We start from the raw sequence: 26912 nt of genomic DNA on the forward strand, positions 1-26912 counted from the left end.
GGCATGGAGCAATGTGATGAGAGGGTTCATGGAGCATTGTGATGAAGACATGGAGCATTGTGATGCCAAGGGTCATGGGGCTTTGTGATGACAAAGGTCATGGAACATTTTGATGACAAGGGTGTGGTGCATTGTGATGAGAAGGGCAGGGAGCGTTTTGGTGACAGGGTCATGCAGCAATTTGATGAAAAGTGTAATGGAACATTTTGATGACACTGCTCATAGAACATTGTGATGCCAGGGGTCATGGAGCTTTGGGATGAAAAGGGTCATGGAGCATTTTGATGACAGGGGTTATGGAACATTGTGATGTTAGGGGTCATGGAACACTGTGCTGATAAGGGGATGTAGCATTGTGATGACAGGGGTATGGAACACTGTGATTACAGGGGTGAGGGAGCATTGTGATAACTAGTGATGGAACATTGTGATATCTCAGGTGAGAGAGCATTTGGATGAGAAGTGCATGGAGCATTGTGATTACAAGGTTTATGGAGCATAGACATGACAAGGTTGTGGATCATTGTGATGAAAAGCGCATGGCACATTGTGATGACAAGGGTCATGGAGCATTGTTCTGACAAAGGCATGGAGCACTGTGATGACAAGGGTCACGGAGCAGTGTGATGAAATGTTCATGGAGCATTGTGGTTACAAATGACACAGGGCCTTGTGATGACGCGGGCATGGACCGCTGTGATGACAAACGTTATGAAGCATTGTGATGACTGGAGTCATGGAGCATTGTGAGCACAGGGGTAATGGAGCATTGTGCTAAACGGGGCATGGGGCATTGTGAAGACAGGGGCATGGAGCATTGGTCTGAGTAATTTCATAGATTATTGTGATGACAGTGGACGTGGTGCATTGTGATGACAAGGGCATGGGGCATTGTGATGAGAAGGTCATGGAGTATTGTGAAGAGAGGTGTCAGGGAGCATTGTGATGACATATGTCATGGTCCATTGCGATGACATTGGCAGGGAGCATTGTGATGCCAAATGTAATGGAGCATTGTGATGGCAAATATAATGGAGCATTTTGATGACTAGTGCTTGCAGCATTATGATTACAAGGACCATTGAGGATTTTCATGACAAGGTCGTGAAGCATTGTGATGACAAGGTCCTGGAGCTTTGTGATTAGAAATCCATGGAGCCTTGTGAAGACAAGTCTCATGGAGCGTACTGATGAAAAGGGGCATGGAGCATTCTGATTACAGGGGTCTTGGAACATTGTGATAACAAGGACATGGAGCATTGTGATGACAAGGGCATGGAGCATTGGTCTAATATATTTCATGGATTATTGCGATGACAGATGGAATGACACATTGTGATGACAAGGGCATGGAGCACTGTGATGACAAGGTGATGCAGTATTATGAAGACAGGTGTCAGGGAGCATTGTGATGACATATGTAATGGCCCATTGTGATGACAATGGCATCGAACATTGTGATGCCAAGTGTCATGGAGGATTCTGATGACAAAGGTAATGGAGCATTGTGATGACAATGGCTTGGAGCATAGTGATGACAAGGGTCAGGGAGCATTGTGCTGACAAGTGCATGGAGAATTGTGATGACAAGGGTTATGGATCATTCTAATGACAAGCTTGTGGAGAATTTTAATGACAATTTCATGGAGCATTGTGATGAAAACGGCATGGGGCATTGTGATGAAAAGGCATGGAGCCTTTTCGTGACAGGTTTCAAGGAGAATTCTGACGACAAGTGTCAGGGAGCATGGTGATGACAAGTGTATTGAGAATTGTGATGACAAAGGTCATCGAGCAATGTGATGAAAAGAGTGTGTAGTATTGTGATGACAGGCTTCATGGAGCATTGTGATGACAAGTGTTATGGAACATTGTGATCACAATGGTTTGGAGCATTGTGATGAGAGAGGTCATGGATCATTTTGATTTCAAGGCACATGGAGCATTGTGATGACAAGGGCATGAAGCAATGTGATCCCAAGATTCAAGGAGGTTTGTGATGACAATGGTAATGGAGTATTGTGATGACAAGCGCATAGAGCATTGCAATGACAAGGTCATGTAGCATTTTGCTGACAAAGGCATGGAGCATTGTGATGACAGGTGTCATGGAGCACTGTGATGACAAGCGTCAAGGAGCACTGTGAATACAGGGGTCATGGAGCATTGGGATGACAAGGGCATGGATCATTGTGATGACAAGGTTCATGGAGCATTGGGCTGAAAATGTTCATTGACTATTGTGATGACAGGGGTTATGGAGCATCGTGATGACTAGGGAATGGAGCATTGTGATGACAAGAGTCAGGGATCACTGTGTTGTCAGGTGTTATGGATGGTTGTGATGACCGGGGTCATGGAGCATTGTGATGATATTGGTCATGGAGCATTGTGATGAGAATGTCATGTAGCATTCGGCTGGAAATGTTAATGGATTATTGTAATGACAGGGTTCATGGAGCATTGTGATGACAAGGGAATGGAGCATGGTGATGACAAGGTCCTGGAGCATTGTGATGAGATGACCATGGAGACTTGTGATGACAAGTCTCATGGAGCATTCTGATGAAAAAGGGCATGGAGCATTGTGATTACAAGGGTCTTGGAGCATTGTGATGACAAGAGCATGGAGCATTGTGAGGAGAAGCCATGGAGAATTCTGATGACATGCGTCATGTAGCTTTGTGCTGACAAGGCCATGGAGCATTGTGATAACAGGGGTCTTGGAGCATTGTGATGAAAAGGCATGGATCATTGTGATGTAAAAGGCATGGAGACTTGTCATCACAGGGTTCAAGGAGCATACTGACGAGAGGTGTCAGGGAGTATTGTGATGACAAGTGTATTGAGCATTGTGATGACAATGATCATGGAGCATTGTGATGAGAACACCATGGATAATTGTGATGATGATCGTCATGGGGTACTGTGATGATAAGTGTTATGGAACATTGTGATCACAAGGGTTTGGAGCATTATGATGACAGAAGTCATGGAGAATATTGATTTCATTGTAGTGACAATAGCCTGAAGCATTATGAAGATGGGCATGGTGCATTGTGATGACAGGGTTCATGGAGCATTGAGATGAATAGGGGCATGGAGCATTGTGTTTACAGTGGTCTTGGAGCATTGTGATGACAAGGGCATGGAGCATTGTGATGAGAAGGCCATGGGACCTTCTGATGACATGCGTCATGGAGCTTTGTTATGACAAGGGCATGGAGAATTTTGATTACATGTTTCTTGGTGCATTGTGATGACAAGGGTCATGGAGCCTTGTGATGACAAGGCCGTGGAACATTGTGATGGCAGTGGTCGTGGTGCATTGTTATGACAGTGGTAATGGAGCATTGTGATGAGAAGGGCATTGAGCATTGGTTTGAAATATTTCATATTTTATTGTGATGAGAGTGGACTGGAGCATTGTGACGACAAGGGCACGGAACACTGTGATACATGGGTCATGGAGGATTGTAATGGCAAGTGCATGGAGCAATGTGATGAGAGGGTACATGGAGCATTGTGAAGACAATGCCATGGAACATAGTGAGGAAAAAGCCATGGAGCATTCTGATGACATGCGTCATAGAGCTTTTTGATGACAAGGGCATGGAGCATTGTGATTACTGGGGTCTTGGAGCATTGTGATGAAAAGGGCATGGATCATTGTGATGAAAAATGAATGGAGCCTTGTCATGAGAGTGTTCAAGGAGCATACTGACGACAAGTGTCAGGGAGCATTGTGAAGACAAGTGTATTGAGCATTGTGATGACAAAGATCAGGGAGCATTGTGATCAGAAGTCCAAGGATAATTGTGAAGATGATCGTCATGGGGTGTGGTGATGATAAATGTTATGGAACATTGTGATCACAAGGGTTTGGAGCATTATGATGACAGAGGTCATGGAGACTTTTGATTTCATTGTAATTGCAATAGCCAGAAGCATTATGATAATGGGCATGGTGCATTGTGATGACAGGGTTCATGGAGAATTGAGATGAAAAGGGGCATGGAGCATTGTGATTACAGGGGCCTTGTAGCATTGTGATGACAAGCGCATAGAGCATTGTAATGACAAGATCATGTAGAATTTTGCAGACAAATGCATGGAGCACTGTGATGACAGGCGTCATGGAGCACTGTGATGACATGTGTCACGGAGCATTGTGAATACAGGGGTCATGGATCACTGTGATGACAAGGGTCATGGAGAATTGGGCTGAAAATGTTCATGGAGTATTGTGATGACAGGGGTCATGGAGCATTGTGATGACAGAGGTCATGGAGAATTTTGATTTCATTGTGCTGACAATACCCGGAAGCATTTTGATGATGGGCATGATGCATTGTGATGACAGGGTTCATGGAGCATTGAGATGAAAAGGGGCATGGAGCATTTTGATTACAGGGGTCTTAGAGCATTGTGATGACAAGGGCATGGAGCATTTTGATGAGAAGGACATGGAACATTCTGATGACATGTGTCATGCTGCTTTGTGATGACAATGGCATGGAGCATTGTGATTACAGGGGTCTTGGAGCATTGTGATGACAAGGGTCATGGAGCTTTTTGATGACAAGGCCGTGGAACATTGTGATGGCAGGGGTCAAGGAGCATTGTTATGACAGGGGTAATGGAGCATTGTGATGAGAACGGCATGGAGCATTGGGATTACAAGTTTTATGGAGCTTTGCGATGACAAATCTGTGGAACGTTGGGATAAAAAGCACGTGGTACATTGTGATGACAAGGGTCATGGAGCATTTTTCTGACAAAGACATGGAGCACTGTGAAGACAAGTGTCATGGAGCATTGTGATGAAAAGTTCATGAAGCATTGTGGTTAAAAATGTCACAAAGCCTTGTGATGACACGGACATGGACCATTGTGATGACAAATGTTATGAAACATTGTGATGACTGGAGTCACGGAGCATTGTGATGACAGGGTCATGGAGCATTGAGATGACAACGGCATAGAGCACTGTGCTGAGAAAGGCGTAGATCATTGTGATGACAAGGGTCAAAGAGCATTGTGATGAAAATTTCATGGAGCATTGTGGTTAAAAAGGTCACAGAGACTGTTGATTATGAGGTAGTGGACCATTGTGATGACAAAGGTCATGAAGCATTGTGATGACTGGAGTCACGGAGCATGGTGATGACAGGGGTCATGGAGCATTGTGATAACAAGGGCATGGAGCTTTGTGATGACAAGGGCATGGAGCATTGGTCTAAGATATTTCATGGATTATTGCGATGACATTTGGAATGGCGCATTGTGATGACAAGGGCATGGAGCATTGTGATGACCAGCTCATGCAGTATTGTGAAGAAAAGTGTCAGGGAGCATTGTGATGACATATGTAATGGCCCATTGTGATAAAAATGGCATGGAGCATTGTGATGCCAAGTTTCATGAAAGATTCTGATGACAAAGGTAATGGAGCATTGTTATGACAATGGCTTGGAGCATTGTGATGACAAGGGTCAGGGAGCATTGTGCTGACAAGTGCATGGAGAATTGTGATGACAAGGGTCATGGAGAATTCTGATGACAAGTTTGTGGAGTATTTTGATGACAATGGCATGGAGCATTTTGATGAAAATGGTATGGGGCAATGTGATGAGAAAGGCATGCAGCCTTTTCGTGACAGGGTTCAAGGAGCATTCTGACGACAAGTGTCAGGGAGCATTGTGATGACAAGTGTATTGAGAATTGTGATGACAAAAGTCATGGAGCATGGTGATGAGAAGGCGATGGATAATTGTGATGATGATCGTCATGGGGTGTTGTGATTATAAGTGTTATGGAACATTGTGATCACAAGGCTTTGGAGCATTATGATGACAGAGGTCATGGAGAATTTTGATTTCATCGTGATGACAATAGCCTGAAGCATTATGATGATGGGCATGGTGCATTGTGATGAGAGAGTTCATGGAGCATTGAGATGAAAAGGGGCATGTAGCATTGTGATTACAGGGGTCTTGGAGCATTGTGATGACAAGCGCATAGAGCATTGTAATGACAAGTTCATGTAGAATATTCCTGAGAATGGCATGGAGCATTGTGATGACAAGTGCATAGAGCATTGTAATGACAAGTTCATGTAGAATATTCCTGAGAATGGCATGGAGCATTGTGATGACAGGTGTCATGGAGAACTGTGACACAATTGTCACGGAGCATCTTGAATACAGAGGTCATGGATCATTGGGATGACAAGTGCATGGATCATTGTGATGACAAGGGTCATGGAGCATTGGGCTGAAAATGTTCATGGAGTATTGTGATGACAGGGGTCATGGAGCATTTTGATTACAGGGGTCTTGGAGCACTGTGATGACAAGAGTCCCGGATCATTGTGTTGTCACGTGTCATGGAGTGTTGTGATTACAGGGTTCATGGAGCATTGAGATGAAAAGGGTCATGGAGCACTGTGTTTACAGGGGTTTTGGAGCACTGTGATGACAAGGGCATGCGGCATTTTGATGAGACGGCCATGGAACATTCTGATGACATGTGTCATGGAGCTTTGTGATGACAACGGCATGGAGCATTGTGATTAAAGGGGTCTTGGAGCATTGTGATGACAAGTGTCATGGAGCCTTGTGATGACAAGGCCGTGGAACATTGTGATGGCAGGGGTCATGGAGCATTATTATGACAGGTGTAATGGAGCATTGTGATGAGAAGGGCATGCAGCATTGTGATTACAATATTTATGGAGCATTGTGATGACAAATTTTTGGACCGTTGGGATGAAAAGCGCGTGGCACATTGTGATGACAATGGTCATGGAGCATTTTATTGACAAAGGCATGGAGCATTTTGATGACAAGAGTCACGGAACATTTTGATGAAATGTTCATGGAGCATTGTTGATACAAAGGTAACAGAGCCTTGTGATGACTTGGGCATGGACCATTGTGATGAGAAATATTATGAAGCCCTGTGATGACTGGAGTCACAGAGCATTGTGATGACAAGGTCCTGGAGCATTGTGATGAGATGACCATGGAGACTTGTGATGACAAGTCTCATGGAGCATTCTGATGAAAAGGGGCAAGGAGCATTGTGATTACAGTGGTCTTGGAGCATTGTGATGACAAGGGCAAGGAGCACTGTGAGGAGAAGGCCATGGAGCATTCTGATGACATATGTCATGGAGCATTGTGCTGAGAAAGGCATAGAGCATTGTGATGACAGGGGATAAAGAGCATTGTGAAGAAAAGTTCATGGAGCATTGTGGTTAAAAAGGTCACAGAGGGCCTCCCTGGTGGTGCAGTGGTTGAGAGTCCGCCTGCCGATGCAGGGGATACGGGTTCGTGCCCCGGTCTGGGAGGATCCCATATGCCGCGGAGCGGCTGGGCCCGTGAGCCATGGCCGCTGGGCCTGCGCATCCGGAGCCTGTGCTCCGCAACGGGAGAGGCCACAATAGTGAGAGGCCCGCATACCGCAAAAAGAAAAAAAAAAAAAAAAAAAAAGGTCACAGAGACTCTTGATGATGAGGGCATGGACCATTGTGATAACAAAGATCATGGAGCATTGTGATGACAGGGGTCATGGAGCATTGTGATAACAAGGGCATGGAGCATTGTGATGACAAGGGCATGGAGCATTGTGATGACCTTGTGATGCAGTATTGTGAAGACAGTTGTCAGGGAGCATTGTGCTGACATATATAATGACCCATTGTGATGACAATGGCATGGAACATTGTGATGCCAAGTGTCATGGAGGATTCTGAAGACAAAGGAAATGGAGTATTGTGATGACAATGGCATGGAGCATTGTGATGACAAGGGTCAGGGAACATTGTGCTGACAAGTGCATGGAGAATTGTGATGACAAGGGTCATGGAGCATTGTGATGAAAACCGCATGGGGCATTGTGATGAAAAAGGCATGGAGACATTTCATTAGAATGTTCAAGGAGCATTCTGACGACAAACGTCAGGGAGCATTTTGATGACAATATATTGAGAATTGTGATGACAAATGTCATGGAGCATTGTGATGAAAAGGGCATGGAGTATTGTGATGACAGGCATCATGGAGCGTTGTGATGACAAGTGCTATGGAACATTGTGATCACAAGGGTTTGGAGCATTGTGATGACAGAGGTCATGGATCATTTTGATTTCCAGGAGCATGGAACATTGTGATGACAAGGGCATGAAGCATTGTGATCCCAAGGTTCATGGAGGATTGTGATGACCATGGTAATGGAGTATTGTGATGTCAAGCGCATAGAGCATTGTAATGACAAGGTCATGTAGCATTCTGCTGACAAAGGCATGAAGCATTGTGATGCCAGGTGTCATGGAGCACTGTGATGACAAGCGTCACGGAGCATTGTGAATACAGGGGTCATGGAGAATTGGGATGACAAGGCCATGGATCATTGTGATGACAAGGGTCATGGAGCATTGGGCTGAAAATGTTCATGGAGTATTGTGATGACAGGGGTCATGGAGCATTGTGATGACTAGGGAATGGAGCATTGTAATGACAAGAGTCCCGGATCATTGTGTTGTCGGGTGTCATGGAGTGTTGTGATGACAGTGGTCATGGAGCATTGTGATGATATGTGTCATGGAGCATTGTGTTGAGAAGGTCATGGAGTATTTGGCTGAAAATATTCATGGAATATTGTGATGACAGTGGTCATGGAACATTGTGATGACAAGGGAATGGAACATGGTGATGACAGGGGTCATGGAACATTTTGATTACAGGGGTGAGGGAGGATTGTGATGACTAGTGAGGGAACATGGTTATATCTCAGGTGAGAGAGCATTTGGATGAGAAGAGCATGGAGCATTGTGATTACAAGGTTTATGGAGCGTAGCGATGACAAGGTTGTGTATCATTGTGATGGAAAGCCCGTGGCACATTTTGATGACAAGGGTCATGGAGCATTTTTCTGACAAATGCATGGAGCATTGTGATGACAAGTGTCACGGAGCACTGTGTTGAAATGTTCATGGAGCATTGTGGTTACCAAGGTCAGAGAGACTTGTGATGACGCGGGCATGGACCGTTGTGATGACAAAGGTTATGAAGCATTGTGATGACTGGAGTCACGGAGCACTGTGTTGACCGGGTTCATGGAGCATTGTGATGACAAGGGCATGGAGCATTGTGATGACAATGTCATGGAGTATTGTGAAGACAGGTGTCAGGGAGCATTTTGATGACATATGTCATGGTCCATTTCGATGACAATGGCATGGTGCATTGTGATGCCAAATGTAATGGAGGATTGTGATGACAAATATGATGGAGCATTGTGATGACAAATATGATGGAGCATTGTGATGACTAGGGCTTGGAGTATTATGATGACAAGGGCCATTGAGAATTTTCATGACAATGTCGTGAAGCATTGTGATGACAAGGTCCTTGAGAATTGTGATGAGAAAACCATGGAGCCTTGTGATGACAGGTCTCATGGAGAATATTGATGAAAAGGGGCATGGAGCATTCTGATGACAGGGGTCTTGGAACATTGTGATAGCAAGGGCATGGAGCATTGTGATGACAAGGGCATGGAGCATTGGTATAATAAGTTTCATGGATTATTGTGATGACAGTTGGAATGGCGCATTGTGATGACAGTGGTCATGGAGCATTGTGATGATACTGGTCATGGAGCATTGTGATGAGAAGGTAATGGAGCACTGGGTTGAAAATGTTCATGGATTTTTGTGATGACAGGTGTCATGGAGCATTGTGATGACAAGGGAATGGAGCATGGTGATGACAAGGTCCTGGTGTATTGTGATGAGATGACGATGGAGACTTGTGATGACAAGTCTCATGGAGCATTGTGATGAAAAGGGCATGGAGTATTGTGATGAGAGGCATCATGGAGCTTTGTGATGACAAGTGTTATGGAACATTGTGATCACAAGTGTTTGGAGCATTGTGATGACAGAGGTCATGGATCATTTTGATTTCAAGTAGCATGGAGCATTGTGATGGCAAGGGCATGAAGCAATGTGATCCCAAATTTCATGGATCATTGTGATGACAAGGGTCATGGAACATTGGGCTGAAAATATTCATGGAGTATTTTGATGACAGGGGTCATGGAGCATTGTGATGTCTAGGGAATGGAGCATTGTGATGACAAAAGTCTCAGATCATTGTGTTGTCAGGTGTCATGGAGTGTTGTGACGACAGGGGTCATGGACCATTGTGATGATATTGGTCATGGAGCATGGTGATGAGAAGGTCATGGAGCATTGGGGTGAAAACTTTCATGGAGTATTGCGATGTAATGGGTCAAAGAGCATTGTGATGAAATGTTCATGGAGCATTGTGCTTAAGAAGGTCACAGAGACTGTTGATGATGAGGGCATGGACCATTGTGATGACAAAGGTCATGATGCATTGTGATGACTGGAATCACGGAATATTGTGATGACACGGGTCATGGAGCACTGTGATAACAAGGGCATGGAGCATTGTGATGACAAGGGCATGGATCATTGGTCTAATAAGTTTCATGAATTATTGCGATGAGAGTTGGAATGGCGATTTGTGATGAAAAGGGCATAGAGCATTGTTATGACCAGGTCATGCAGTATTGTAAAGAGAGGTGTCAGGGCACATTGTGATGACATATGTAATGGCCCATTGTGATGACAATGGCATGGAGCATTGTGATGCCAAGTATCATGGAGGATTCTGATGACAAATGTAATGGAGCATTGTGATGACAATGGCTTGGAACATTGTGATGACAAGTGTCAGGGAGCATTTTGCTGACAAGTGCATAGAGAATTATGATGACAAGAGTCATGTAGCATTCTGATGACAAGCTTTGGAGTATTTTGATGACAATGACTTGGAACATTGTGATGAAAACGGCATGGGGCATTGTGATGAAAAAGTAATGGAACCATTCGTGACATGGTTCAAGGAGAATTCTGATGACAAGTGTCAGAGAGCATTGTGATGACAAGTGTATTGCGAATTGTGATGACAAAGGTCATGGTGCATTGTGATGAAAAGGGCATGGAGTATTGTGATGACAGGCATTATGGAGTGTTGTGATGACAAGTGTTATGGAACATTGTTATCACAAGGGTTTGGAGTATTGCGATGACAGAGGTCATGGATCATTTTGATTTCAAGGAGCATGGAGCATTGTGATGACAAGGGCATGAAGCAATGTGATCCCAAGTATCATGGAGGATTTTGATGACAATGGTAATGGAGTATTGTGATGACAAGCGCATAGAGCATTGTAATGACAGGGTCATGTAGCATTTTGCTGACAAAGGCATGGAGCATTGTGATGACAGGTGTCATGGAGCACTGTGAAGACAAGTGTCAAGGAGCATTGTGAATACAGGGGTCATGGAGCATTGGGATGAAAAGGGCATGGATCATTGTGATGACAAGTGTCATGGAGCATTGGGCTGAAAATGTTCATGGAGTATTGTGATGACAGGGGTCATGGAGCATTGTGATGACAGAGGTCATAGAGAATATTGATTTCATTGTGCTGACAATAGTCAGAAGCATTATGATGATGGGCATGATGCATTGTGATGACAGGGTTCATGGAGCATTGAGATGAAAAGGGGCCTGGAGCATTGTGATTACAGGGATGTGGTAGCATTGTGATGACAAGGGCATGGAGCATTTTGATGAGAAGGCCATGGAACATTCTGATGACATGTGTGATGGATCTTTGTGATGACAAGGGCTTTGAGCATTGTGATTATGTGGTCTTGGAGCATTGTGATGACAAGGGTCATGGAGCCTTGTGATGACAAGGCCGTGGAACATTGTGATGGCAGGGGTCATGGAGCATTGTTATGACAGGGGTAATGGAGAATTGTGATTACAAGGTTTAGGGAGCATTGCGATGACAAATTTGTGGACCGTTGGGATGAAAAGCGTGTGGCACATTGTGATGACAAGTGTCATGGAGCATTTTTCTGACAAAGGCATGGAGCATTTTGACGACAAGGGTCACGGAGCATAGTGATGAAATGTTCATGGAGCATTGTGGTTACAAAGGTAACAGAGCCTTGTGATGACGCGGGCATCGACCATTGTGATGACAAATGTTATGAAGAATTGTGATGACTGGAGTCAAGGAGCATTGTGATGACAGGGGTCATGGAGCATTGTGATGACAAGGACATGGAGCATTGTGCTGAGAAAGGCATAGAGCTTTGTGATGACAAGTGTTAAAGAGCATTGTGATGAAATGTTCATGGAGCATTTTGGTTAAAAAGGTCACAGAGACTGTTGATGATGAGGGCATGGACAATTGTGATGACAAAGGTCATGGAGCATTGTGATGACTGGAGTCACGGAGCATTGTGATGACAGGGTTCATGGAGCATTGTGATAACAAGGGCATGGAGCATTGTGATGACACGGGCATGGATCATTGGTCTAATACGTTTCAAGGATTATTGTGATGACAGTTCGAATGGCACATTGTGATGACATGGGCATGGAGCATTGTGATGACCAGGTCATGCAGTATTGTGAAGAGAGGTGTCAGGGAGCATTGTGATGACATATGTAATGGCCCATTGTGATGACAATGGCATGGAGCATTGGGATGCCAAGTGTCATGGAGGATTCTGATGACAAAGGTAATGGAGCATTGTGATGACAATGGCTAGGAGCATTGTGAAGACAAGGGTCAGGGAGCATTGTGCTGACAAGTGTATGGAGAATTATGATGACAAGGGTCATGGAGCATTCTGAAGACAAGCCTGTAGAGTATTTTGATGACAATGGCATGGAGCATTGTGATGAAAACGGCATGGGACATTGTGATGAAAAAGGCATGGAGCCTTTTCCTGACAGGTTTCAAGGAGCATTCTGATGACAAGTGTCAGGGTGCATTGTGATGAAAAGTGTATTGAGAATTGTGATGACAAATGTCATGGAGCATTGTGATGAAAAGGGCATGGAGTATCGTGATGACAGGCATCATGGAGCGTTGTGATGAAAAGTGTTATGGAACATTGTGATCACAAGTGTTTGGTGCATTGAGATGACAGAGGTCATGGATCATTTTGATTTCAAGGAGCATGGAGCATTGTGATGACAAGGGCATGAAGCAATGTGATCCCAAGGTTCATGGAGGATTGTGATGACAATTGTAATGGAGTATTGTGATGACAAACGCATAGAGCATTGTAATGAAAATGTCATGTAGCACTTTGCTGACAAAGGCAGGGAGAATTGTGATGACATGTGTCATGGAGCACTGTGATGATAAGCGTCACGGAGCATTGTGAATACAGGGGTCATGGAGCATTGGGATGACAAGGGCATGGATCATTGTGATGACAAGTGTCATGGAGCATTGTGATGAGTAGGGAATGGAGCATTGTGATGAGTAGACCATGGATAATTGTGATGACGAGCGTCATGGGGCATTGTGATGACAAGTTTTATGGAATATTGTGATCACAAGGGTTTGGAGAATTGTTATGACAGAGGTCATGGAGCAATTTGATTTCATTGTGATGACAATAGCATGAAGCATTATGATGATGGGCATTGTGCATTGTGATGACAGGTTTCATGGATCATTGAGATGAAAATGGGCATAGAGCATTGTGATTACAGCGTTCTTGGAGCATTGTGATGAGAAGGGTCATGGAGCCTTGTGATGCCAAGGCCATGGAACATCGTGATGGAAGGGGTCATGGAGCATTGTTATGAGAGTGGTAATGGAGCATTGTGATGGCAAGGGCATGGATCATTGTGATGAGAAGGCCATGGAGCATTCTGATGACATGTGTCATGGAGCTTTGTGAAGACAAGGGCAGGGAGCAATGTGATGAGAGCGTGCATGGAGCATTCTGATGACAATGACATGGAGCATTGTGATGCCAAGGGTCATGGATCTTTGTGATGACAAAGGTCATGGAGCATTTTGATGGCAAGGGCGTTGTGCATTGTGATGAGAAAGGCAGGGAACATTCTGATGACAGGGTCTTTGAGCAATTTGATGAAAAGTGTCATGGAACATTTTGATGACAGGTGTTATGGAACATTGTGATGTCAGGGGTCATCGAACATTGTGATGATAACTGCATGTAGCATTGTGATGACAGGAGTGACGGAGTATTGTGACAAATAGTGATGTAGCATTGTGATATCAGTGGTGAGAGAGCATTTTGATGAGAAGTGCATGGAGCATTGTGATGACAAGTTTTATGGAGCATTGTGATGACAAGATTGTGGAGCACTGTGATGCCAAGCACATGATGCATTGTGATGACATGTGTCATGGAGCATTGTGCTGCCAAGCGCATGGAGCATTGTGATGACAAGGGTCAAAGAGCATTGTGATGAAAAGTTCATGGAGCATTGTGGTTAAAAAGTCACAGAGACTGTTGATGACCAGGGCATGGACCATTGTGATGACAAAGGTCATGAAGCATTGTGATGATTGGAGTCTGGGAGCATTGTGATGACAGGGGCCATGGAGCATTGTGATGAGTAGGTCGTGGAGCATTGGGCTGAAAATGTTAATGGACTACTGTGATGACAGGGGTCATGGAGCATTGTGATGACAAGGGAATGGAGCATGGTGATGACAAGGTCCTGGAGCATTGTGAGGAGAAGACCATGGAGACTTGTAATGACAAGTCTCATGGAGCATTCTGATGAAAAGGGGCATGGAGCATTGTGATTACAGGGGTCTTGGAGCATTGTGATGACAAGGGCATGGAGGATTATGATGAGAAGGCCATGAAGCATTCTGATGACATGCGTCATGGAGATTTTTGATGACAAGGACATGGATCATTGTGATTACAGGTATCTTGGAGCATTGTGATGAAAAGGGCATGGATTATTGTGATGACAAAGGCATGGAGCCTTGTCATGACAGGGTTCAGGAAGCATACTGACGACAAGTGTCAGCGAGCATTGTGATGACAAGTGTATTGAGCATTGTGATGACAAAGATCATGGAGCATTGTGAAGAGAAGACCATGGATAATTGTGATGATGAGCGTCATGGGGTGTTGTGATGATAAGTGTTATGGAACATAGTGATCACAAGTGTTTGGAGCATTATGATGACAGAGGTCATGGAGAATATTGATTTCATTGTGATGACAATAGCCTGAAGCATTATGATGTTGGGCATGGTGCATTGTAATGGCAGGTTTCATGGAGCATTGAGATGAAAAGGGGCATAGAGCATTGTGTTTACAGAGGTCTTGGAGCATTGTGATGACAAGGGCAAGGAGCATTGTGATGAGGAGGCCATGGAACTTTCTGATGACATGCGTCATGGAGCTTTGTGATGACAAGGGCAAGGAGCATTGTGATTACAGGGGCCTTCAGCATTGTGATGACAAGTGTCATGGAAACTTGTGATGACTAGGCCGTGGAACATTGTGATGGCAGGGGTCATGGTGCATTGTTATGACAGGAGTAATGGAGCATTGAGATGAGAAGGGCATGGAACATTGGTCTGAAATGTTTCATGGATTATTGTGATGAGAGTTTGCATGGAGTATTGTGATGACAAGGGTACGGAACAATATGATACATGGGTCATGCAGGATTGTAATGACAAGGGCATGGAGCATTGCGATGAGAAGGGCATCGAGCATTGTGATGACAAGTGTCATGGAGCTTTGTGATGACAAGGGCATTGAGCAATGTTATGAGAGGGTTCATGGAGCATTGTGATGACAATGACATGGAGCATTGTGATGCCAAGGGTCATGGAGTTTTGTGATGACAAGTCATGGAGCATTTTGATGACAAGGGCATGGTGCATTGTGATGAGAAGTGCAGGGATCATTTTGATGACCGGGCCATGCAGCAATTTGATGAAAAGTGTAATGGAATATTTGGATGGCTGGTGTTATAGAACATAGTGATGTCAGGGGTCTTGGAGCTTTGGGATGAAAAGGATCATGGAGCATTTTGATGACAGGGGTTATGGAACATTGTGATGTCAGGGGTCATGGAACATTGTGATGATAAGGGGATGTAGCAGTGTGATGACAGTGTCATGGAACATTGTGATTACAGGGGTGAGGGTGTATTGTGATGACTACTCATGGAACACTGTGATATCTCTGGTGAGAGAGCATTTTGATGAGAAGTGCATGGACCATTGTGATTACAAGGTTTATGGAGCATTGCAATGACAAGGTTGTGGACCGTTGTGATGAAACGTGCGTGGCACATTGTGAAGACAATGGTCATGGAGCATTGTTCTGACAAAGACATGGAGCATTGTGATAACAAGGGTCACTGTGAATTGTGAAGAAAAGTTCATGGAGCATTGTGGTTACAAAGGTCACAGAACCTTGTGATGACACGGGCATGGATTATTGTGATGACAAACGTTATGAAGCATTGTGATGACTGGAGTCACTGAGCACTGTGATGACAGTGGTCTTGGAGCATTGTGATGACATGTGTCATTGAGCATTGTGCTGACAAGCGCATGGAGCATTGTGATGACAAGGGTCATGGAGCATTGTGCTGAGAAAGGCATAGAGCATTGTGATGACAAGGGTCAAAGAGCATTGTGATGAAAAGTTCATGGATCATTTTGGTTAAAAAGCTCACAGAGAGTGATGATGACGAGGGCATGGCCCATTGTGGTGACAAAGGTCATGAAGCATTGTTATGACTGGAGTCACAGAGCATTGTGATGGCAGGGGTCATGGAGCATTGTGATAACAAGGGCATGGAGCATTGTTATGACCAGGGCAAGGAGCATTGGTCTAATAAGTTTCATGGATTATTGCGATGACAGTTGGAATGGTGCATTGTGATGACAAGGGCATGGAGCATTGTGATGGCCAGGTCATGCAGTATTGTGAAGACAGGTGTCAGGGAGCATTGTGATGACATATGTAATGGCCCATTTTGATGACAATGGCATGGAGCATTGGGATGCCAAGTGTCATGGAGGATTCTGATGACAAAAGTAATGGAGCATTGTGATGACAATGGCTTGGAGCATTGTGATGACAAGGGTCAGGGAGCATTGTGCTGACAAGTGCATGGAGAAATGTGATGACAAGTGTCATGGAGCATTCTGATGACAAGCTTGTGGAGTATTTTGATGACAATGGCATGGAGCATTGTGATGAAAACGGCATGGGGCATTGTGATGAAAAAGGCATGGAGCCTTTTCCTGAAAGGGTTCAAGGAGCATACTGATGACAAGTGTCAGGGAGCCTTGTGATGACAAGTGTATTGAGAATTGTGATGACAAAGGTCATGGAGCATTGTGATGAAAAGAGCATGGAGTATTGTGATGACAGGCATCATGGAGCGTTGTGATGACAAGTGTTATGGAACATTGTGATCACAAGGGTTTGGAGCATTGTGATGACAGAGTTCATGGATCATTTTGATTTCAAGGAGCATGGAGCATTGTGAGGACGAGGGCATGAAGCAATGTGATCCCAAGTTTCATGGAGGATTGTGATGACAATGGAAATGGAGTATTGTGATGAGAAGCACAGAGAGCATTGTAATGAAAATGTCATTTAGCATTTTGCTGACAAAGGCATGGAGCATTGTGATGACATGGGTCATGGAGCACTGTGATGACAAGCGTCACGGAGCATTGTGAATACAGGGGTCATGGAGCATTGGGATGACAAGGGCATGGATCATTGTGATGACAATGGTCATGGAGCACTGGGCTGATAATGTTCATGGAGTGTTGTGATGACAGGTGTCATGGAGCATTGTGATGACTATGGAATGGAGCATTGTGATGACAAGAGTCGCGGATCATTGTGTTGCTGGGTGTCATGGATTGTTGTGATGACAGTGGTCATGGAGCATTGTAATGATATTGGACATGGAGCATTGTGATGAATAGGTCTTGGAGCATTGGGCTGAAAATATTCATGGAATATTGTGATGACAGGGGTCATGGAGCATTGTGATGAGAAGGGAATGGAGCATGGTGATGACAAGGTCCAGGAGCATTGTGATGAGAAGACCATGGAGATTTGTCATGACAAGTCTCATGGAGCATTCTGATGAAAAGGGGCATGGAGCATAGTGATTACAGGGGTCTTGGAGCATTGTGAGGACTAGGGCATGGAACACTGTGATACATGTGTCATGGGTCATGGAGGATTGTGATGACAAGTCATGGAGCATTGTGATGACAAGGGCATGGATCATTGTGATGACAGGAGCATAGAGCATTTTTCTGACAAGATTCATAGATTACTGTGATGACAGTGGACATGGTGCATTGTGATGACAAGGGCATGGATCATTGTGTAGAAAAGGTCATGGTGTATTGTGAAGACTGGTGTCAGGGAGCATTGTGATGACATATGTCATGGTCCATTGCGATGACAATGGCAGGGATTATAGTGATGCCAAATGAAATGGAGAATTGTGATGACAAATATAATGGAGCATCGTGATGACTATGGCTTGGAGCATTATGATGACAATGGCCATTGAGAATTTTCATGACAAGGTCGTGAAGCATTGTGATGACAAGTTCCTTGAGCATTGTGATGACAAAACCATGGAACCTTGTGATGACAAGTCTCATGGATCATACTGATGAAAAGGGTCTTGGAACATTGTGATGACTAGGGCATGGAGCATTGTGAGGAGAAGGCCAAGGAGCATTCTGATGGCATGCGTCATCGAGCTTTGTGATGACAAGGGCATGGAGCATTGTGATTACATGGGTCTTGGAGCATTGTGATGAAAATGGCATGGATCATTGTGATGAAATAGGCATGGAGCCTTGTCATGACAGGGTTCAAGGAGCATACAGACAACAAGTGTCAGGGAGCATTTTGATGACAAGTGTATTGAGCATTGTGATGACAATGGTCATGGAGCATTGTGATGAGAAGACCATGGATAATTGTGATGACGAGCGTCATGGGGCATTGTGATGACAAGTGTTATGGAATATTGTGATCACAAGGGATTGGAGCATTGTTATGACAGAGGTCATGGAGCAATTTGATTTCATTGTGATGACAATAGCATGAAGCATTATGATGATGGGCATGGTGCATTGTGATGACAGGGTTCATGGATCATTGAGATGAAAAGGGGCATAGAGCTTTGTGATTACAGCGTTCTTGGAGCATTGTGATGAGAAGGGTCATGGAGCCTTGTGATGACAAGGCCATGGAACATCGTGATGGCAGGGGTCATGGAGCATTGTTATGACAGTGGTAATGGAGCATTGTGATGGCAAGGGCATGGATCATTGTGATGAGAAGGCCATGGAGCATTCTGATGACATGTGTCATGGAGCTTTGTGAAGACAAGGGCATGGAGCAATGTGATGAGAGCGTGCATGTAGCATTGTGATGACAAGGTCCAGGAGCATTGTGATGAGAAGACCATGGAGACTTCTCATGACAAGTCTCATGGAGCATTCTGATGAAAAGGGGCATGGAGCATTGTGATTACATGGGTCTTGGAGCATTGTGATGACTAGGGCATGGAACACTGTGATACATGTGTCATGGGTCATGGAGGATTGTGATGACAAGTCATGGAGCATTGTGATGACAAGGGCATGGAGCATTGTGATGCCAAGGGTCATGGATCTTTGTGATGACAAAGGTCATGGAGCATTTTGATGGCAAGGGCGTTGTCTATTGTGATGAGAAAGGCAGGGAACATTCTGATGAGAGGGTCTTTGAGCAATTTGATGAAAAGTGTGATGGGACATTTTGATGACAGGTGTTATGGAACATTGTGATGTCAGGGGTCATCGAACATTGTGATGATAATTGCATGTAGCATTGTGATGACAGGAGTGACGGAGTATTGGGACAAATAGTGATGTAGCATTGTGATATCAGTGGTGAGAGAGCATTTTGATGAGAAGTGCATGGAGCATTGTGATGACAAATTATATGGAGCATTGTGATGACAAGATTGTGTAGCACTGTGATGACAAGCACATGGTGCATTGTGATGACATGTGTCATGGAGCATTGTGCTGCCAAGCGCATGGAGCATTGTGATGACAATGGTCAAAGAGCATTGTGATGAAAAGTCCATGGAGCATTGTGGTTAAAAAGGTCACAGAGACCTGTTGATGACCAGGGCATGGACCATTGTGATGACAAAGGTCATGAATCATTGTGATGATTGGAGTCACGGAGCATTGTGATGACAGGGGTCATGGAGCATTGTGATAACAAGGGCATGGAGCATTGTGATGACAAGGGCATGGAACATTGGTCTAATAAGTTTCACGGATTATTGTGATGACAGTTAGAATGGCGCATTGTGATGACCACGGCATGGAGCATTGTGATGACCAGGCCATGCAGTATTGTGAAGACAGGTGTCAGGGAGCATTGTGATGACATATGTAATGTCCCTTTTTAATGACAATGGCATGGAGCATAGTGATGCCAAGTGTCATGGAGGATTCTGATGACAAAAGTAATGGAGCATTGTGATGACAATGGCTTGGAGCATTGTGATGACAAGGGTCAGGGAGCATTGTGCTGACAAGTGCGTGGAGAATTGTAATGACAAGTGTCATGGAGCATTCTGATGACAAGCTTGTGGAGTATTTTGATGACAATTTCATAGATCATTTTGATGAAAACGGCATGGGGCATTGTGATGAAAAAGGCATGGAGCCTTTTCGTGACATGGTTCAAGGAGCATTCTGATGACAAGTGTCAGGGAGCATTGTGATGACAAGTGTATTGAGAATTGTGATGACAAAGGTCATGGAGCATTGTGATGAAAAGAGCATGGCATATAGTCATGACAGGCATCATGGAGCGTTGTGATGACAAGTGTTATGGAACTTTGTGATCACAAGGGTTTGGAGTATTGTGATGACAGAGGTCATGGATCATTTTGATTTCAAGGAGCAGGGAGCATTGTGATGACAAGGGCATGAAGCAATGGGATCCCAAGGTTCATGGAGGATTTTGATGACAATGGAAATGGAGTATTTTGATGACAAGCTCATAGAGCATTGTAATGGAAAGGTCATATAGCATTTTGCTGACAAATGCATGGAGCATTGTGATGACATGTGTCATGGAGCACTGTGATGACAAGCGTCACGGAGCATTGTGAATACATGGGTCATGGAGCATTGGGATGACAAGGGCATGGATCATTGTGATGACAAGGGTCATGGAGCACTGGGCTGAAAATGTTCATGGACTGTTGTGATGACAGGGGTCATGGAGCATTGTGATGACTAGGGAATGGAGCATTGTGATGACAAGAGTCCCAGATCATTTTGTTGTCAGTTGTCATGGAGTGTTGTGATAACAGTGGTCATGGAGCATTGTGAAGATATTGGCCATGGAGCATTGTGATGAGTAGATCGTGGGGCATTGGGCTGAAAATATTAATGGACTACTGTGGTGACAGGGGTCATGGAGCATTGTGATGACAAGGGAATGGAGCATGGTGATGAGAAGGTCCTGGAGCATTGTGAGGAGAAGACCATAGAGACTTGTGATGACAAGTCTCATGGAGCATTCTGATGAAAAGGGGGATGGAGCATTGTGATTACAGGGGTCTTGGAGCATTGTGATGACAAGGGCATGGAGCATGATGATGAGAAGGCCATGAAGCATTCTGATCACATGCGTCATGAAGCTTTTTGATGACAAGTGCATGGATCATTGAGATTACAGGGATCTTGAAGCATTGTGATGAAAAGGGCAAGGATTATTGTGATGACAAAGGCATGGAGCCTTGTCATGACAGGGTTCCAGGAGCATACTGACGACAAGTGTCAGGGAGCTCTGTGATGACAAGTGTATTGAGCATTGTGATGACAAGGATCATGGAGCATTGTGAAGAGAAGACCATGGAAAATTGTGATGATGAGCGTCATGGGGTGTTGTGATGATAAGTGTTATGGAACATTGTGATCAAAAGTGTTTGGAGCATTATGATGACAGAGGTCATGGAGAATATTGATTTCATTGTGATGACAATAGCCTGAAGCATTATGATGATGGGCATGGTGCATTGTGATGGCAGGGTTCATGGAGCATTGAGATGAAAACTGGCATGGAGCATTGTGTTTACAAGGGTCTTGGAGCATTGTGATGACAAGTGCAGGGAGCATTGTAATGAGAAGGCCATGGAACTTTCTGATGACATGCGTCATGGAGCTTTGTGATGACAAGGGCAAGGAGCATTGTGATTACAGGGTCCTTCAGCATTGTGATGACAAGTGTCATGGAACCTTGTGATGACTAGGCCATGGAACATTGTGATGGCAGGGGTCATGGTGCATTGTTATTACAGAGGTAATGGAGCATTGTGATGAGAAGGTCATGGAACATTGGTCTGAAATGTTTCATGGATTATTGTGATGAGAGTGGGCATGGAGCATTTTGATGACAAGGGTACGGAACACTATGATACATGGGTCATGCTGGATTGTAATGCCAAGGGCATGGAGCATTGCGATGAGAAGGGCATCGAGCATTGTGATGACAAGTGGCATGGAGCTTTGTGATGACAAGGGCATTGAGCAATGTTATGAGAGGGTTCATGGAGCATTGTGATGACAATGACATGGAGCATTGTTATGCCAAGGGTCATGGAGTTTTGTGATGACAAGTCATGGAGCATTTTGATGACAAGGTCATGGTGCATTGTGATGAGAAGTGCAGGGATCATTTTGATGACCGGGCCATGCAGCAATTTGATGAAAAGTGTAATGGAATATTTTGATGGCAGGTGTTATAGAACATTGTGATGTCAGGGGTCTTGGAGCTTTGGGATGAAAAGAATCATGGAGCATTTTGATGACAGGGGTTATGGAACATTGTGATGTCAGGGGTCATGGAACATTTTGATGATAAGGGGATGTAGCATGGTGAATGACATGGGTCATGGAACATTGTGATAACAGGGATGAGGGTGTACTGTGATGACTAGTCATTGAACACTGTGATATCTCTGGTGAGAGAGCATTTTGATGAGAAGTGCATGGACCATTGTGATTACAAGGTTTATGGAGCATTGCAATGACAAGCTTGTGGACCGTTGTGATGAAATGTGCGTGGCACATTGTGAAGACAATGGTCATGGAGCATTGTTCTGACAAAGACATGGAGCATTGTGATAACAAGGGTCACTGTGAATTGTGAAGAAAAGTTCATGGAGCATTGTGGTTACAAAGGTCACAGAACCTTGTGATGACACGGGCATGGATTATTGTGATGACAAACGTTATGAAGCATTGTGATGACTGGAGTCACTGAGCATTGTGATGACAGGGGTCATGGAGCATTGTGATGACATGTGTCATGGAGCATTGTGCTGACAAGCGCATGGAGCATTGTGATGACAAGGGTCATGGAGCATTGTGCTGAGAAAGGCATAGAGCATTGTGATGACAAGGGTCAAAGAGCATTGTGATGAAATGTTCATGGAGCATTGTGGTTAAAAAGCTCACAGAGAGTGATGGTGACGAGGGCGTGGCCCATTGTGGTGACAAAGGTCATGAAGCATTGTTATGACTGGAGTCACAGAGCATTGTGATGACAGGGGTAATGGAGCATTGTGATAACAACGGCATGGAGCATTGTGATGACCAGGGCAAGGAGCATTGGTCTAATAAGTTTCATGGATTATTGCGATGACATTTGGAATGGCGCATTGTGATGACAAGGGCATGGAGCATTGTGATGGCCAGGTCATGCAGTATTGTGAAGACAGGTGTCAGGGAGCATTGTGATGACATATGTAATGGCCCATTGTGATGACAATGGCATGGAGCATTGGAATGCCAAGTGACATGGAGGATTCTGATGGCAAAGGTAATGGAGCATTGCGATGACAATGGCTTGGAGCATTGTGATGACAAGGGTCAGGGAGCATTGTGCTGACAAGTGCATGGAGAAATGTGATGACAAGGGTCATGGAGCATTTTGATGACAAGCTTGTGGAGTCTTTTGATGACAATGGCATGGAGCATTGTGATGAAAACGGCATGGGGCATTGTGATGATAAAGGCATGGAGCCTTTTCCTGACAGGGTTCAAGGAGCATACTGATGACAAGTGTCAGGGAGCCTTGTGATGACAAGTGTATTGAGAATTGTGATGACAAAGGTCGTGGAGCATTGTGATGAAAAGAGCATGGAGTATTGTGATGACAGGCATCATGGAGCGTTGTGATGACAAGTGTTATGGAACATTGTGATCACAAGGGTTTGGAGCATTGTGATGACAGAGGTCATGGATCAATTTGATTTCAAGGAGCATGGAGCATTGTGAGGACAAGGGCATGAAGCAATGTGATCCCAAGTTTCATGGAGGATTGTGATGACAATGGAAATGGAGTATTGTGATGAGAAGCGCATAGAGCATTGTAATGAAAAGGTCATGTAGCATTTTGGTGACAAAGGCATGGAGCATTGTGATGACATGTGTCATGGAGCACTGTGATGACAAGCGTCACGGAGCGTTGTGAATACATGGGTCATGGAGCATTGGGATGACAAGGGCATGGATCATTGTGATAACAAGTGTCATGGAGCACTGGGCTGATAAAGTTCATGAAGTGTTGTGATGACAGGTGTCATGGAGCATTGTGATGACTATGGAATGGAGCATTGTGATGACAAGAGTCGCGGATAATTGTGTTGTCGGGTGTCATGGATTGTTGTGATGACAGTGGTCATGGAGCATTGTAATGATATTGGACATGGAGCATTGTGATGAATAGGTCTTGGAGCATTGGGCTGAAAATATTCATGGAATATTGTGATGACAGGGGTCATGGAGCATTGTGATGAGAAGGGAATGGAGCATGGTGATGACAAGGTCCAGGAGCATTGTGATGAGAAGACCATGGAGACTTGTCATGACAAGTCTCATGGAGCATTCTGATGAAAAGGGGCATGGAGCATAGTGATTACAGGGGTCTTGGAGCATTGTGAGGACTAGGGCATGGAACACTGTGATACATGTGTCATGGGTCATGGAGGATTGTGATGACAAGTCATGGAGCATTGTGATGACAAGGGCATGGAGCATTGTGATGACAGGAGCATGGAGCATTTGTCTGACAAGATTCATAGATTATTGTGATGACAGTGGACATGGTGCATTGTGATGTCAAGGGCATGGATCATTGTGTAGAGAAGGTCATGTTGTATTGTGAAGACAGGTGTCAGGGAGCATTGTGATGACATATGTCATGGTCCATTGCGATGACAATGGCAGGGATTATAGTGATGCCAAATGAAATGGAGAATTGTGATGACAAATATAATGGAGCATCGTGATGACTATGGCTTGGAGCATTATGATGACAATGGCCATTGAGAATTTTCATGACAAGGTCGTGAAGCATTGTGATGACAAGTTCCTTGAGCATTGTGATGACAAAACCATGGAACCTTGTGATGACAAGTCTCATTGATCATACTGATGAAAAGGGTCTTGGAACATTGTGATGACAAGGGCATGGAGCATTGTGAGGAGAAGGACAAGGAGCATTCTGATGGCATGCGTCATCGAGCTTTGTGATGACAAGGGCATGGAACATTGTGATTACATGGGTCTTGGAGCATTGTGATGAAAAGGGCATGGATCATTGTGATGAAAAAGGCATGGCGCCTTGTCATGACAGGGTTCAAGGAGCATACAGACAACAAGTGTCAGGGAGCATTTTGATGACAAGTGTATTGAGCATTGTGATGACAATGGTCATGGAGCATTGTGATGAGAAGACCATGGATAATTGTGATGACGAGCGTCATGGGGCATTGTGATGACAAGTGTTATGGAATATTGTGATCACAAGGGTTTGGAGCATTGATATGACAGAGGTCATGGAGCAATTTGATTTCATTGTGATGACAATAGCATGAAGCATTATGATGATGGGCATGGTGCATTGTGATGACAGGGTTCATGGATCATTGAGATGAAAAGGGGCATAGAGCATTGTGATTACAGCGTTCTTGGAGCATTGTGATGAGAATGGTCATGGAGCTTTGTGATGACAAGGCCATGGAACATCGTGATGGCAGGGGTCATGGAGCATTGTTATGAGAGTGGTAATGGAGCATTGTGATGGCAAGGACATGGATCATTGTGATGAGAAGGCCATGGAGCATTCTGATGACATGTGTCATGGAGCTTTGTGAAGACAAGGGCATGGAGCAATGTGATGAGAGCGTGCATGGAGCATTGTGATGACAATGACATGGAGCATTTTGATGCCAAGGGTCATGGATCTTTGTGATGACAAAGGTCATGGAGCATTTTGATGGCAAGTGCATTGTGCATTGTGATGAGAAAGGCAGGGAACATTCTGATGAGAGGGTCTTTGAGCAATTTGATGAAAAGTGTCATGGAACATTTGATTACAGGTGTTATGGAACATTGTGTTGTCAGGGGTCATCGAACATTGTGATGATAACTGCATGCAGCATTGTGATTACAGGAGTGACGGAGTATTGTGACAAATAGTGATGTAGCATTGTGATATCAGTGGTGAGAGAGCATTTTGATGAGAAGTGCATGGAGCATTGTGATGACAAATTTTATGGAGCATTGTGATGACAAGATTGTCGAGCACTGTGATGACAAGCGCATGGTGCATTGTGATGACATGTGTCATGGAGGATTGTGCTGCCAAGCGCATGGAGGGTTGTGCTGCCAAGCGCATGGAGCATTGTGATGACAAGGGTCAAAGAGCATTGTGATGAAAAGTTCATGGAGTATTTTGGTTAAAATGGTCACAGAGAATGTTGATGACCAGGGCATGGACCTTTGTGATGACAAAGTTCATGAAGCATTGTGATGATTGGAGACACGGAGCATTGTGATGACAGGGGTCATGGAGCATTGTGATAACAAGGGCATGGAGCATTGTGATGACAAGGGCATGGAACATT

This window comes from Mesoplodon mirus (assembly GCF_964341445.2).
Source record: "Mesoplodon mirus genome assembly, contig: HAP1_SCAFFOLD_29, whole genome shotgun sequence".
NCBI classification, from domain to species: domain Eukaryota; kingdom Metazoa; phylum Chordata; class Mammalia; order Artiodactyla; family Ziphiidae; genus Mesoplodon; species Mesoplodon mirus.